The sequence below is a fragment of the Eubalaena glacialis genome, chromosome 5 (genome assembly GCF_028564815.1).
Source record: "Eubalaena glacialis isolate mEubGla1 chromosome 5, mEubGla1.1.hap2.+ XY, whole genome shotgun sequence".
NCBI lineage: Eukaryota > Metazoa > Chordata > Mammalia > Artiodactyla > Balaenidae > Eubalaena > Eubalaena glacialis.
Genome location: NC_083720.1, coordinates 61605319 through 61615624, shown reverse-complemented (window position 1 = coordinate 61615624; position 10306 = coordinate 61605319).

The window sequence follows — 10306 nt, the reverse complement described above, 5'->3', positions numbered from 1 at the left end:
GACTCTATTAAAATCTGTAGTTTTCTTCTTTGTAGAAGAAACATGTAGGTTTACATGTTTTATTCTGATTTTGCCATCAGAATTTAAGATCCATAAAGGCAACATTTTTTAATCCTCATTACTGTTATATCTCCAGTGACTAGCACAATCAATACATTTGCAAATGAATAAATTTAAATAATTCAATAGTGAAAAGTGAGCTTGAATACATGATTCCTGAATGTCCTCCTCCCATTTCACAATTTTAAAACAGAATTATCAACTACATTAACCAATTAAATATAATTGGTGAATACATATAAGTTGTTGATATTAAAAATGAAAAATCATACACATTATTAGCATTAACAAGAGTTAATGTTGTGAAGACAGCTTCATGCTCATATTACAATTAATTTTCAAAATTCTTGTATACTAAAGCAGAGACGCCTGAGAGTGTAGGGTCTGGAAACAAGCTGAGTTTAAATCCTAGCTTGACACCTTCTTTTTATGTCACTTAATTTCTCTGTGACTCAGTATTTGTATCATGAAGGGATAATAATAATAAATATGAAATAGATTTTTATGGACGTTAAATACATAAAATGATTATAATATGAAAATTATAATTATGTTCTCTCTTTAACACTGGAATATTCACTAATCATTTGTTTACATATCTAAAAATGAACTACACAGAGAACTAACTGATTTCTTAGTAAATTGCTCAGAAAAGTTGTGATCCAATGACAGAATTTATTATATCTTCATGATATCAAGTCCCATGGCAAATATAAACACACTATATGTATTTAAATTTGAGCCACATTTATTAACCTAAATCAGTCATTACATTTACATTGATGTCTTTACTTTATAAATCATGGGTTTTTTTCCCACGATATAATTCTAACTCCCTTTTCATCTATTTTACAATAAACTGCCCTTCAACTTGAACACAGGAAAAATTTACTGCTTTTTAATAGTGTGTGATTATCTTGTTTATTTATGCCTACAACCAAAAGGATGAATTTGCTGTTTAAACTACATGACTCATCCTAGACAATAATTGTCATTCCACAGCAAAAGCTTCACTTTCATTTTTACTCTAGGCAAAATATGTCTTTATTTGTTTCAAACAGAGAGAATGGAAAGAGATGGTAAGCCTAACTATTTGAATCCTGGGGTAAATATTAAGAACTATGTTTAGGAATCCAATGTCTCATTTTTTTAAATGTAAGTTTTATCCTTATTTCATTTTTAAAGCAAAGAAAAAAAGTTTATCATAATAGTGGAAGTATGATTGAAAAGATTTGCTCACATAAAGAAAATCATTTATGGTTATCCATAGTTTAAAAAGTTTATTTTAAAAGAGAAATGTAGCCGATTTCACAATTTAAATAGATAATAAGGATCAGAAGGAATGTTAAATGTATCCAGATGACAACAATAAGCATAAAGATTCATGAGAAAAGATCTGCATAAATAATGGCTATAAATTTCTCAAATTTGAGAAAAAACATTAACTTATACCTCCAAGAAGTCCATTCAACTCCAAATAAAATCAAACCAAAGGAAATCACATGGAGACACATTATAACAACATTGCATAAAGCCAAAGCTAAAGAGAAAAGATTGAATGCTGCAAGAGAAAAATGATACATCACATACACAAAACAATGAATCAAATAATGGTTGAACTTTCATCAGAAATAACAGAAGCCAGAAAACAATGGAAAGACATATTCAAATGTTGAAAGACAAAATCTGTCAAACAAAAATTCTTTTTACATTGTAACTATTCTTCAAAAATTAAGTAAAATAAAGGTATTTCTAGACAAACCAACAGTGAGAGAGAATTTGCAAGCAGACCTACATACAAGAAATTCATAAGGAAAAATTGTTGAAATGATGTCAGATGGTAACTTGAATCCACAGAAAGGAAAGAAAAACACCAGAATTTATGTTATCTAAATTTATTTTATAGTCTTAGAACCATTTAAAGTAAATAGGAGAAATAAATACATCTAATGATATTGTAATATATAAAGTAAAATATTTTTCAAAATGTAAGAGAAATAAATGTGCCTAATGGCATTGTATTAATATGTAATTTTATATGAAAATATAGTGCTCTCTGCTTAAATCAAGTTATTTATAATTTCAATATCATTCATTTAGACCAGCGGTCTCCAACCTTTTTGGCACCAGGGACCGGTTTCATGGAAGACAATTTTTCCATGGACCGGAGGTGACTGATGATTCAGGCGGCAATGTAAGCGATGGAGAGGGGCAGATGAAGCTTCGTTCGCTGACCTGCGGCTCACCTCCTGCTGTGCGGCCTGGTTCCTAACAGGCTGCGGACCGGTAGTGGTCCACAGCCCGGGGGTTGGGGACCCCTGATTTAGATTATACTTTTTATATGCATTCATTGAAAACTCATTTCTTTTAAAAGACAAAACAGGGATAAATTTAAGTATATGCTAATAAGGAAATCAGCTATGTTTCTTCATTTTATCTAACAGCTTTAACTTTTTTCTAAAGTCCATTTGTTTCAAGTATTTGAGTTAATTTTAATTTAATAAACAAGCACAGTTCCTTTCATAAACACAATTTTATTAACCTTTGTAGGAAAGCAGAAGAATTCTAGAAATTGTGTTTTTGAGAAAAACACTTATTTATGTCATGGACTGAACTGTGTTCCCCCCAAATTCATATGAAGAAGTTCTAACCCCCAGTACCTCAGAATGTGACTGTATTTGGAGATGGGGCCTTTAAAGAGATAATTAAGGTAAAATGAGGTCATTTGGGTGGGCCCTAATCCAATAGGACTGGTGTCCTTATCAGAAAAAGGATATCAGGACACAAATAACAGAGACCAACCATATGAGGACACAGCAAGAAGTCAGCCATCTGTAAGTCAAGGAAAGAGGGCTCAGAAGAAACCAAACACCTTGACTACTAGCCTCTAGAACTGTGAGAAAAATTTTTTTTCTATTCACCACCCAGTCTGTGGTATTTGCTAGGGCATCCATTTCAAACTAATAGAACTCAATACCTTCTTACAGTAATAACATAGAAACACCACAATATGATCTCAATCTTACTGATTATTTTCTGACTTAGTATTACTTTCTCTGTTAACTATGTCTGTTTTTAAGTTATTATAAGTTTATAGGTACTGTACACACATGTATACATACACATATAGACACACATATATATATAATTTTGCTTTTTAATATTTTGATGAGTTTTAGAGAGCTAAAACTAAAAAATATCTAAAGACAACTGAAGATTTATTAATTGCTATTCTTATATAATCCAAACAGTAACCAAAAATCATGTATACAGAGATACCATGAAGCCAGTTGATACTGCATCAATAAGAATAAAATATGACATTTTACCCTCCTTTTCCTTTATATATGTTATTTTTCAAAGATTATTTTAATTGAAACAGTTTTTATAATTAGTTGTTTGTTTCATTTGGTTTTATTCTTCATTCATCTGTCATTATGAGTTATATGTCTTTCCAAAAGTATATACTTATTGAAAGAGAATGTAATTAATAATGTGGTTAATAATTAACTAATATTTAATTTAGACAAGAACATAATGTCAGAACCTGAATAGCCCATGACTCTTAAAGTTCCTTAAAAATTCATAAAGTGTCTAGGGGTTTATATTTGCTCAAGATCATGAATCACCAAGATGTATGTCACAGTTAATACAATTTACATATATTATTTTCTATTTTTGTAATATATTCCATATTATTTATGCTTAGTAATGTATATAAGTAGGAAGGTAGGCAGGTAGATAAATAGGTAGATAAATGGATATTGCCAAATTCCTCTTTCTAGAGTTTGTATCATTCTGTCTCTTCACAAGCAAGATATGAGAGTTCCAATTTCTCCAAACTTCACCAACAGAATATGTTTTAAATTTTAATCAGTTTGATAGGTGAGAAATGGTATCTCAGTATATGCTGATTTTTTATTTATTTTATTAGGAGAAAGGTTGAGCATCTTTTATACATTTAAGGCTATTGGTATTTCTTTTAATCAAACTGTGCATTCATATTTTGACCATTATTCTATTCAAATTTGGGGTTTCACCTCTCAATTTATAAGAGGGAGGAAACAGAGAGAAGTAGACAGGTTCTATTTCTATATTTAGAGAATCTAGATTTCTCTGAATATAAATTATTATAAACTTGAAATTATATGGTAAATAAATAAAACTAAACTTAGTAAAGGGGGGAAAGCATTCCCTAATTTGGAATACAAACTTTAAATGTCTTTGGAAAACAATTGTAGAGGAAAAATAATTTTCCCCCTACCCTTCTAGGTTCTTGGATAAGACTCTCCTGTAATAAAAGAGAGATTAACAGGAGAAAAACAAATAGAAGTTTAATAACTTGTATACCTCCTGTTTATATGGAAAATACCCAGGAAAACTGAGTAACTCCCCCAAATGGCTGAAGCCTCCACATTAATTCCATCTCCAGGTAAAGATAATAAAAGGATGTTGGCGGGGTGGGGGGAGAGGTTTCAGGAGGTTACAGGAAAAACACAGTAAACAAGGATATATTTGCTATGCAGATTTAAGTCGGTACCATCTTCTTTGATAAGAGTTTCTAGAGATTTGGTCATCCTCCTCTTCCTGGTACAGAGATGGAGACACCCTCACAAATGGAGATTTTCCTTGTAAATGTAAATGTCTCTTAGAAAAGAGTAATTTCTACTCTGTTTTCAAAGCTTCTCCTATGTCTGCTGTTTCTCGAAATAATCTTTATGCCAAAGAAGCATATTTTGTGGTGGCATATTCTGCTACCCTTCAGCTGCTTTGTGCTTCTCCCACGATCATAAAAAGACATACCGACTAGTCCAGTGTTCTCAAAAGAGGATAATAAATAGTCAGAGCAGAGCCCTTATGCCCAGGCGCCCCCGAAGAGTAGCCCACTCCTAGCCTAAAGCATGAGCAAATTTAGCTATGATCAGCACAATCCAGAGATGTCCCAATCCTGGATCAGCTGACTTTCAGTCCATCCATGGTAACAAGAGCGAAATAAATGCTTATATTGGGTTGGCCAAAAGGTTCGTTTGGTTTTTTCCATAAGATGGCTCTAGTAGCGCTTAGTTGTTTTAACTTCATTCAAAACAATTTTGTTAGATTGTATTGTGACAGCTGTCATATCAGCGTGCATTTAAAAAAAAAACTTATCAAAATTGGTGAATATTTGTGTAGCCATTTTAATATTGAAGATGAAAAAAAGCAACATTTTTGGCATACTATACTTACTTATTTCAAGAAAGGTAAAAACACAACTGAAACGCAAAAGAAGATTTGTGCAGTGTATGGAGACGGTGCTGTGACTGATTGAACATGTCAAAAATGGTTTGTGAAGTTTCGTGCTGGAGATTTCTCGCTGGATAATGCTCCACTGTCGGGTAGACCAGTTGAAGTTGACAGTGATCTTAATTGAGAACAATCAACATTATACCACATGGGAGATAGCCTACATACTCAAAATATCCAAATCAAGCACTGAAAATCATTTGCGCCAGCTTGGTTATGTTCATCGCTTTGATGTTTGGGTTCCACATAAGTTAGCAAAAAAAACCTTCTTGACTGTATCTCCTCATGTGATTTTCTACTTAAACATAATAAAAAACGTTCCGTTTTTAAAACAAATTGTGACAGGCGATGAAACATGGATACTGTACAATAATGTGGAATGGAAGAGATTGTGGGGCAAGCAAAACGAACCACCACCAACCACACCAAAGGCTGGTCTTCATCCAAAGAAGGTGATGTTGTGTATATGGTGAGATTGGAAGGAAGTTCTCTATTACGAGCTCCTTCTGGAAAACCAAACGATTAATTACAAGAAGTACTGCTCCCAATTAGACCAACTGAAAGCAGCACTCCATAAAAAGTGTCTGGAATTAGTCAACAGAAAACACATAATCTTCCATCAGGATGATGCAAGGCCGCATGTTTCTTTGATGACCAGGCAAAAACTGTTACAGCTTGGCTGGGGAGTTCTGATTCATCTGCCATATTCATCAAACATTGCACCTTTGATTTCCATTTATTTAGGTCTTTACAAAATTCTCTCAGTGGAAAAAATTTCAATTCCCTAGAAGACTGTAAAATGCACCTGGAACAGTTCTTTGCTCAAAAAGACTAAAAGTTTTGGGAAGATGGAATTATGAAGTTGCCTGAAAAATGGCAGAAGGCAGTGGAACAAAACGGTGAATAAGTTCTTCAATAAAGTTCTTCATGAAAATGAAAAATGTGTCTTTTATTTTTACTTAAAAGCTGAAGGAACTTTTTGGCCAATCCAATAGTTGTATAACCACAAGTTTTGTTCTTGTTGTTGTTTCTTTCACATTGTGGCAATAAATAACTGACAGAAATAATAGTAGAGTCTGTGTTCAAGTGCCATCTTTCTTTCACATATTGGCTATTTAATGTTCTAGAAGGTTCTTAAACTCTGAGTTTCCTCATACATGTGATGTGGATAATAATACTTAATTCAAGAGCATTAAATGACAGGGGCATGTGATTGTTTCATAGTAGGGACATATTTCGTGTCAAATACAGCAGTAATAAAAGTATTAAAATATTTTAGGTATTAAATACTCATTTTTCAAAGAATCTTTCTTATCAATTTTTAATTAATCATACGTTTTTGATTACCTACTATGTATCAGGCTCTGTGCTAAGCACTGGGAATAAAATGATAAGGATGATAAAACCAGTGTCTGTTCTCATGTAGCTCAAAGTTTAGAAAAAGAAATAAACAACAGACAAATAATATAAACATGCATATACAATTGCAGCAAGCATTACAAAAGTGCTATATGATGATATCAAATTTAACGCAGTGAGAACTGCTCTGGCTTGATGTTTAGAGAAGATATTCCTAAGGAACACTGTTTGAACTGAACTATGAGTAGATAATTTCAAATAGATCTCTTCATAACCCAGAGGAGTGTTGTGTGAGTGTGTGTGAGTGTGGGTGTGTATGTGTTGTACCTTACTATTTGGAAAAGTTTGGACTATCTGAATCTTTTAATAGGTATCACTGATTAATTCTGGAAATGTATTTGTTATTATTTTGTGAATGATTACATTTTCTTTATTCTCCTTCAAACTATTTTTCCTGGAACTCTAATTAGGCCAATGTTGGGCTTTACACTCTTCTCCATTTTTCCTAATATTACTTCTATATTTTCTAGTTCTTTGATATTCTTTGTTGAATTTAGGATAATATCTTCAGCTCTATCCTCCAATTTACTAAGTCTTTCCTCACTGTTCATTGAGGTTCTAATTTTTATTGTCATGTATCTTATTTCAAGTTCCAATTGATTATTTTCCAACATTGCTTTATTTGTTAGTCTCTTTTACCTTTGTTATAATTCATTCATCTCCTTTTATTCCTTAGAACATATGAAATGTGTCATTTATATTTTTATTTAATAATTTCAATATGTAGATACAATATAGAGGTTATATTTCAAATAATTTTAAACCATCAATGTTTCTGTTTGTGTTTAGTAATATTTTTAAATTATTTGCTCATATTATTTCTAATATTACATGTGGCAGATTTTTGAGGACTAATTGTAAACTGTTTTCCTCCAGAGAGATTTGCTTTCTGTTTCTGCCAGGCACTAAGGCTTCACATTAAACTTTAAGTCAAATTTCTAGGTTCCTTGGTTGTTGACATTTTTATTATTGTTTTTATGGTTGTTGATATTTTTTATTATTGTTTTTATTTTAACTGCAAAGATATCATTAAATATAGCTTAAACTCATGAAAAACTGTCCTTCATTTAGGAATGGCCAGAGGGAAATTTTGTTCTTTTTTGTTGAATTTATACTTCTTCCCTTCTACCTAGAGCCAAGATTAAGACAGTCAATTAAGTATTCCCTGTTAATTCTGAAGAACAAGTGTTTTCTAGTTCACTCACTGAAGAGAGTCTGTATTATCTGGGTAAGTCTGAGTTATCTCCTGTATTCTGAAAGTATAGTTCTTGCTTCCTTTGTTGTAGATTAATTGACCATAAGTGTGTGGGTTTATTTCTAGGCTCTCTATTCTGTTCCATTGATCTATGTGTCTGTTTTTGTGCCAATACCATACTGTTTTGATTACTGTAGCTTTGTAATATAGTCTGAAGTCAAGGAGTGTGATTCCTCTAGTCTGTTCTTATTACTCAAGATTGTCTTGGCTCTTTGGGGAGTTTTGTGTTTCCATACAAATTTTAAAATTATTTGTTCTAGTTCTATGAAAAATGCCATTGGTATTTTGATAGGGATCGCACTGAATCTGTAGATTGCCTTGGGTAGTATGATCATTTTAACAATATTGATTTTTCCGATCCAAGAACTCAGTGTATCTTTCCATCTGTTAGTGTCATCTTCAATTTCTTTCATCAGGGTCTTATAGTTTTCAGAGTACAGGTCTTTTGCCTCCTTAGGTAGGTTTATTCCTAGGTATTTGATTCTTTTTGATGTGATGATAAATGGGGTTGTTTTCCTAATTTCTCATTCTGATCTTTTGTTGTTAGCATATAGCAATGCAACCAATTTCTGATTATTAATTTTGTATCCTGCAACTTTACCAAATTCATTGATGAGCTCTAGTAGTTTTCTGGTGGCACCTTTAGGATTGTCTATGTATAGTAGCGTGTCATCTGCAAACAGTGACAGTTTTACTTCTTGCTTTCCAGTTTGGATTCCTTTTATTTCCTTTTCTTCTCTGATTGCTGTGGCTAGGACTTCCGAAACTATTGTCCATTGGTGTAAGTGGGGATCTAGGTGGTTTTGATAAGACAAAATAATAATGTTCCTATGAATCAACATATCGCTATCAATTCCATAATATTGCAGATTTGTGGCTTCTCAAAATTAATTAATAAATAATTAATCTTACATCAGTGATTCATGTACATGAATATTTATATTCTATAACTGCTATCCTTAAAGACTGCATTTTTATAACCTCTCCTGCTCAAGTGTTTTCTATACCACATAGAAATACTAGTATAGTTATCTTACATTGTTTATGATGGTTAGTTTTATATATTAACTGACTGGACCATGGGGTTTCAGATATTTGGTCAAACATAATTCTGGATTTTTCTGTGAGGGTGTTTTTGGATGAAATTAACATTTAAATCTGTAGACTGACTAAAGATGATTACCTTTCTTAATGTGGGTGGACCTCATGCAGTCAGTTAAAAGCCTGAATAGAACAAAAAACTGACCATCCCCTAAGTAAGAGAGAATTATTCTTGCTCCATGGCCTTTGAGCTGGAACATTGGCTTTTTTTATTGTCTTTGGACCTGAACTGAAACATCAATTCTTACCAAGTCTCACCACTTCTAGCCTTTAGACTAGAACAGCAACATTGTCTCTCTTGGTTCTCTGGCCCTTTGATTCTTGTCTGGAACCAAACCATTGGCTGTCCTGACTTGCCAGTTCACCCTAAAGATCTTGAGACTTGCCAGCCTCTAAAATCGTGGGTCTTAAATACTTATAATAAATCTCTGTACATATGTTTACACACACACACACACACACTACTGGTTTTGTTTCTATGGAGAACCTTTACTAATACAATATTACAAATCTTTCGATTGGGAAAATAGTATAATTGATTTTCCTATTTACATTATTTCTTTGGGAACAAAAGATGCCATTATAAATACAATCCAAAATAAATTTCTATTTTTTGAGAGCAGTTCAAAATGAATAGCAAACTCAAAAATAAGTCTTTTATGTGTTGTATTTTTTCCTTGAAAGGGTTTCTGAAAATGACATATATTACAAACTATTAGTACTTTTCAGCTTTTATCATGTATATTTTTTAAAAAGTGTACATGATACATGTCCCCCTATTCTGCTAGAGCTCTGGCTCTAGCTCCTCCATCTCCAGCCCCACCTCCCACCAAGTTGATGCAGCCACCACACCCTGGGGAAAGATGTTACCCATGCTCACTTCAGATCCAGCTCTCCCAACAAACCCACTGGGCACACACAGACTGCATAGGCATGCTCCCACACAAGGACACTCCTTTAAGACCAGGATGCGTTTCACCTTATTTCATAGAGACAGAGAAAGTTAAACAAAATGAGAAGACAGAGGAATTTGTTTCAAAAGAAAAAACAAGAAAACAAAAAACTCTGAAAAAAACAACTAATCAAACTGAAATAATTTCCCAGATAAAGAATTCAATGTATTAGTAATAAAAATGCTAACTGAACTTGGGAAAATAATAAATTAACACAATGAGAATTTTAGTAAAG